At 41.6% G+C, this 6,749-nt stretch overlaps 1 pseudogene; it reads right to left on the bottom strand.

Moving 5' to 3' along the window:
• The window catches only part of LOC125755733 (actin, cytoplasmic 2-like), a 138,326-nt pseudogene extending 137,568 nt beyond the window's left edge, over positions 1 to 758 (bottom strand).
• Between the last annotated feature and the right edge of the window lie 5,991 nt (positions 759 to 6,749).

Below are 6,749 nucleotides of genomic sequence, written 5' to 3'. Positions count from 1 at the left end.
AAGTATGCCTCTTAACATTGGTATGTATGTTCCTGAAAATTTATGTAAAAAGAGGTTTTTAGGTTAACATATATTTCAAGGGACATTTCCTTTTAGAAAAATTACATCATGAAATTTTATAAGTGAAGATTTCTTTTGAAAAATTATAACTGGGGGATCCCTGGGTGGCTCAGCAGTTTAGCGCCTGCCTTTGGCCCAGGGCGTGATCCCAGAGACCTGGGATCGAGTCCCACGTCAGGCTGCCTGTGTGGAGCCTGCTTCTCCCTCTGCCTGTGTCTCTGCCTCTCTCTCTGGTCTCTCACGAATAAATAAATAGAATTAAAAAAAAAAAAAGAAAAATTATAACTGTATTTTAATTTTTGGTAATTTTTTTTTAATCTTTCATTTCTTTAAATTAGGTGCATCTATCCCTTTACGTTAACTCTTTATAGTGTCAATTTATCAAAAAAAAAAAGATAATAATGTCATAGGGTCTAATTTTAAAAATGAAAGACATGCAGACCCTAGGGTATCAGACTGCTTCAGAACTAATTTTAAAAATGAAAGACATGCAGACCCTAGGGTATCAGACTGCTTCAGAACATTTGGATTTTATTTTTTTAACTTTGAAGGTTAGTATTAACTGATATTGGCTTTCATAAATTTGAAATTCATATTCCCTTCACCAAAATCAAGGTAATTCTATGGCATCTACTTCTCCAGCTCTGCCTTCTTACCTTCTCAACCTACAGGATGTTGTCATGTGCATATCCTACAACCTTCATAGCATCAAAATGTTCTTTATTAGGCAGAGGAAGCTAGTTGGGGCCAAAGAGAAGAAAGACATCAGATAGAAGCAAAGAGAAGAGTAGGGGTGCACACATTCAAAGCCCTCCTCCCCCATAGCACCACCATTCCTGAAGCCACTTAAAACACTCCCTTCTTGGCAGGCAAGTCCCAACTGGCTTTCTACCATATGCAACCAAGAGTCTTCACTAATACAACTGCTTTATGTAACATCTATATTGCTATAAAGTTGGGCATAAACAATTTTTGTAATTTTTAATCTTATATTTACACAGCTCTTCAAAAGCATCTAAACACTGCTATACACATTCTCTTCTGATATGTAAAAATCATTGGGTGAAATGGGTAAGGCAGCATCTACCATAGAGATAGAGATACTATTTTAAACAGCAACCACACACACACAAAAAATGTTGTCTTTCATTAAGACAAAGAATCATTTAAATTTTGCCTGAGGCCATACAGCAGGTGCAAAACTGGAAATGAGCTCAAGTCTTCCGACACTACACCCAGGGCTCTACACCCACTCCCCTGGTCTGCTGAATCCTAGCCTGCTGCTCCTCACCCCCACACCTAAACACGCACACACAGCAAATATGCTACAGAGACTGGCTCTAGGAAGGAAACCTCTCCACGATGTAAATATCTACTTTCTAACTGGTCTATTTTATAAACATGATTTTGTAAAACAGCATCTCTTTATTGCAAGGTACATTTGTGCAGCTACTAGTTTACTTACTCAAAACTAATAAAGAATTAGTGACACCTTGTGGCAAAAACATATCAATTCATTCCTGTGCTACTATCACCCATTTTCACCTGACAGACTTGTCCAAAGGCCTTATTAAGTCGTTAAGCCAACAGCAAAAATTATGGAAAGAATCTAAGGTTACAGATTCTCCTCATAACTAGATCTCTCTTTGAATTACTCTACTTGGGCTTTAGGCCCCACTTCCCCAAAACCGCTGTTATGGTCAAGTTCACAGACACCATCCATGTGAGTAGAATCAATGGTTACTTCTCCGTTTTGATCTTACTTAAGCCCTTGTACAAATAGACCAGGTTGAGCCCACTGCTCCTGAAACCCTGGGTTTCAGCGATGCTACACTGCTTCCCTCCTACCTCTAAAGCCCTCCAAGCCCTTCCAGTGCTCATGAGTACCAAACTTATATCCCTGGCCCCAACCTTTCCACTGAACTCCAGAAACATCTCCAACCTTCCAACTTTACACCTCCATTTGATATCTAATAGCATCTCAAAATCTTGGGCCTCTTGACTTCCTGCTTCTTCAATCTCAGTAAACAATAGGATTTTCATGTTTATTTGCTCTAGTCAAAACCTTAGAGGTCATCTTTTCTTCCTCTACTCCTCCCCTCTATCTAATCAATCAGTAAGTTATCTGGATTCCTTCTCCAAAATGTCCCCAAGGCACTCCTCTCCATTTCCCCTATGTTCACCCTAACTCAAGCCATATCCCCTCTCTTAGCCACACCACCTTCCTAAACTAGTTTTACTCTCCACCTCCTACAATCTGTTCTTCATGTGATAATCGGTGATCTTTGTAAGAGAACTCAGAGAGGATCATCTTCCCACCTTAGAACCCTTGAATGGCTCCCAATAATCCCATCATCCCCATTCTACAAGGCCTCACCTGACTGGACTCCTAGCCACCTCTAAAAACTTCCAACCATTCTCCCCCTTGCTCTCCATTTTCTGACCAACAGAAGTTAACACTTCTGTTACTTAAACATGACAACTTTGCTGCTGCCTTCAGGACAGTGCACCAGCTACTCTCCTCTGCCTGTGCTGCTCCCCAACAATTTGATGTGACTGGCTCCTTCCTAGGGCATACAGGTCTCATGTTAAATACTCCCTTCGCAGCCTTTTCTAAAGCAGTGGCTAAGGCAGCACTTCCTATCCTAACACCCTGTTGTATGTTCATCAGTTTTTATGATTCCATGAAATTGTTTTCTTGCTTTTTTCAATTCATTTGCCTATCATCTGTCTCCCTTCACTAAAATGAGAGTCCCATCTATTCCTAGTTCTTACTAAGTGCCTGGAACAAGGAAGGTGCTTGATGTTTATTGGATAATAACTGTCATAGGTTCTTTCTTACTTTCTCTTACCATGCTTAGAAATATTTCATGGGCACCTGGCTGGCTCAGTCAGAAGAGTGTGCGACTCTTGATCTCAGGGTTGTGAGTTCAAGCCTCACAGATTACTTAAAAAATAATAAAATCTTTAAAAAAAAAAGAAATATTTCAGAAACTAGAGCCATTCAGTCATTTTCATACTCGAAAAGAAGCTCCTCCTTCTTTTCTTGGATAAACTGTATACCTGTGTCATTCAATCATTCATTCAATAAACTATGAAAGACAAACACTAAGCCATGTCGGAGGGCCAAAAACATGAATAGGATCCAATTCTTATGCTCAAGAAACTCCTGGCCTAGTTGTGGAGGCAAACACATCAGCAAGTTATTATAAATGCCATGTGGTAAATAAAAGATGGAAATATGATCAAGGACTATTGAGCCCCAGTTGAAGGCATCAGAAATGTGCTTCTGGAGAAAACAGGGGCTGTGGCTTAAAGAATGAGCAGAAAATTGGCTAGAAGGAATAAAAGGAAATAAATCAGAGGCAGAAAGCACAGTAATCTGCACAGTGGGACTGCTAAGGTTCAGCTACTCTTGGGGGGCAGGGAGAGGACAAGGAGAAATTAGCACAATGAGATCGGAAAAATAGGCAGCACCAGGTAGTAAAGGGCTTACATATAGCACACGCAAGGAGCTTGAACTACAGAGCAAAGAGGTTACAGAAACGTCTGAGGAGGGACCTAGCATGATCAGAGCAGCAATGCATTTAGACCATTCTGTGGTTGCGCAGAAAAGACACTCAGGCTGTCTGGATCTGGTTAGAGGCGGGTAAGAATAGTAGGTAGGGATCCAAAAAAGAGGTCTCAGAAATCAAAACAAATTTAGGAGATAAAATGGGTGTAACTTGGTGATTACTGGGGATACAGAGAATGAGAATGAGAGAGAGAGAGAGAGAGAGAGGGAGAAACATAGCAAGAGACGTTTAGGGATGGGAAGATAAAGAGCATAAGCTGATACTTCAGTGCATCGGTTCTAGACTCAGGCAGATATGGCTTTATATCTCAGTGTTGTCACTCACTTGCTGTACAACCTTGGTAAGTGACTTTAACTTCTTTAAAGCTGCAGTTCCCTTATAAGAACCTACCTCACAGTGTCATTGTAAAAACTAAGGGAAATCATGTGTATAAAGTGCTTGGCATATAATGTCTGCTGTATCAGAAACACCCATTAATTACTAAGAAATTTGAAAATTATTATCTACCCACCTGGACTGGCATCGTCTACCTTTTCTATCACCATGCACGCTTCCAGACAAGCAATTGTGCATGAGGACCCATGCCTTCTTGCTTACATTATACCATCAATCCTGGCTCTCCCCAATATAATGTCCATTCTGCTCTCTCTCTCTACTCATTCCTATGAGCATACCCATTTACAATGAAATCTCTCCTTAAAAAATATAACTTTCTCTTGGCCCCATTTCCCTCTGGCTGCCATCCTGTTTCTTTCTATTCCTTTGCACCAAACCTCCCTGAGTCACAAAGTTCTTTCTTCCCATTCTCTTCTAAATCTATAACTGAACTTTGTCCTCTCCACTCCACTGCAAGCACCCTTTGCTCCATCACCAACGATCTCTACGTTGCTAGATTCAATGTTCACAGCTTGCTTGACCCATGAATTGCATTAGCCATCCTTACTCCCTTCTCCTTGAAACACTTTCATCACTCGATTTCCAGTGACCAGACTGTCTGCAATTTCTTCTGTTTCTCTGGCCACTCTTCATCTTCAAAAAATATGATGAAACACTTTCATCACTCGATTTCCAGTGACCAGACTGTCTGCAATTTCTTCTGTTTCTCTGGCCATCTTCATCATCAAAAAATAACCACTTTGTTGGTTATTTTTCATCTTTCCAGCCTCCATGCTCAAGGGCTCATGTCTTCTCTCTACACTCCTTAGCAATCTCATCAAATCTCATGGCTTTAAATTGCCTCTTTACATCATTAGCCCAAAAACTCGTATCTCTTCTCTGGACCCATCCCCCAAAGCCCCAGATTCCCATGTCAAACTGTCTCCTCAACATCTTCACTAGGATGACTAACATGCCTTTCAAGCTCAATGTACCTATGAACTTCTAATGCTCTCTCCAAAACCTGCTACTCTCCAGTGTTCCCTATAGAAGTAAATGGAAACTCCATTCTTGGCATAGCTTCTAGCCAGGACTGAGTGGTAGCTTGAATCAGACAACCCTCTTACAGGAATAACTGTAAAAACTGAAGCGAAAACTAAAATAAAAACCACATAGACTGTTTGAAGGCACTGGAGAATACCAAGGCAGTCAGGACATGAGGGACTGGGATCCCAGTGAGAAAGAAAATACATGGGAATACAGAACTCCTCCATTGCTTTTCTCCTGGGGTATTTGTTGAGTTTCAGAACAGGGCATTTCGGGGCAAGCAGAAAGCAATGGTCTAGAGTTGTCAGGAGTCTTTTGGATCTGGGGAAATAAAAATTATAGTTGAGAACAGAAGACAGAAGTCGAAGGGACAAGATCTCAGACAAAGGGGGATCACAGGGAAGTAAGCCGGACAACTTCGTTTGGCCTTTATCCTTAAGGCATTTGTTGAATTTTAAGCTCCAAGGACACTAGAAATCAAGAAACCGACACATTGCAAAGTGGCTAAGAAGGTAGGCAGCGCTTTCATTAACCTCACAGGCTTGGGAATACAAAAATGGGAGCTCAAGGTCCCCTAAAGATGAGAACCTGCTGAACACCCCAGGTTCCTAAAGGCCTATGTTCTGGGATCAGAACAAACCAGAAAGCAATCAGCCCTCCCAAAACTTGAATCCTTGATTAGTTCCTCTGCTCCCACTCTAATTGCCAGCCAGGATAAAATTAAATCCTCCAGGAAGACAGAACATCAGCCAGAGCCTCTCTGCAATTTTTTCTACACAGTATTCAACATGTACTCAAGAACTTTAGAGTGATCTTTAGCTCCTTTCTTTCTCAAGTGTCCCATTTCTAATTCATCTGTTTCTACCTTCAAAATAGGTTTGGGGATCTCTCTGACTGCATCTCAACCCTCCACTGCCTGGTCCCCAATCCAAACCACTTTCTTAGCCAGGCTAACTGTTCAATTCGGTCTGCTTCTGCCCTTGCCCCTGCTTCAGTCTATTCTCAACCCAGCAACTAGAATATAAATGCTTCTTTAAAAAATTATATTTATGTCAAGGTCCTATTCAAAACCCTCTGGGTTTTTTTTTTTTTAAGATTTTTTTATTTATTCATGAGAGACAGAGGGAGAGAGAGAGAGAAAAAAAAAAGAGAGAGAGAGAGAGAGGCAGAGACACAGGCAGAGGGAGAAGCAGGCTCCATGCAGCAGCCTGACACGGAACTCGGTCCCGGGACTCCAAGATTGTGCCCTGGGCTGAAGGCAGTGCTAAACCACTGAGCCACCTGGGTCGCCTCCTCTGGGGTTTTTAACCTCAGAGTAAAAGTTCATCTTTATGCTGACCTACAAGTCACAAGGATCTGAATTCATGAACTCTAACTTAATCTTCTAATGCTCTCCTCTGCCCCGTCCACCCTAGCCTCCTCCTTTCTTACCTTGAACACACCCGGTTTGTACCTGCCTTAGAACTTTGCACTAACTCCTTCTTGGAATCTTAGTCTCAAGTTTCTCTGCTCCACCTCCTTCACATCTTTACTCAAGTGCCACCTTCTCAGTGAAGGCTTCCCTGACCAATCTAAAATCTCTAGGCCGCCACACCTCTGACACTTCCTAGCCTGCATTTTATACTTAGCTCTTAGAATTATCTAACATATAGACTCTACTCAGAGTTCTCCAAGGACCTGGGGCTTTTGAGC

The sequence above is a fragment of the Canis lupus genome, chromosome 1, assembly GCF_003254725.2.
Source record: "Canis lupus dingo isolate Sandy chromosome 1, ASM325472v2, whole genome shotgun sequence".
Classification (NCBI taxonomy): domain Eukaryota; kingdom Metazoa; phylum Chordata; class Mammalia; order Carnivora; family Canidae; genus Canis; species Canis lupus.
Note: the sequence above shows the minus strand (reverse complement) of the source record. Positions and strands in the feature narration are given on the sequence as shown.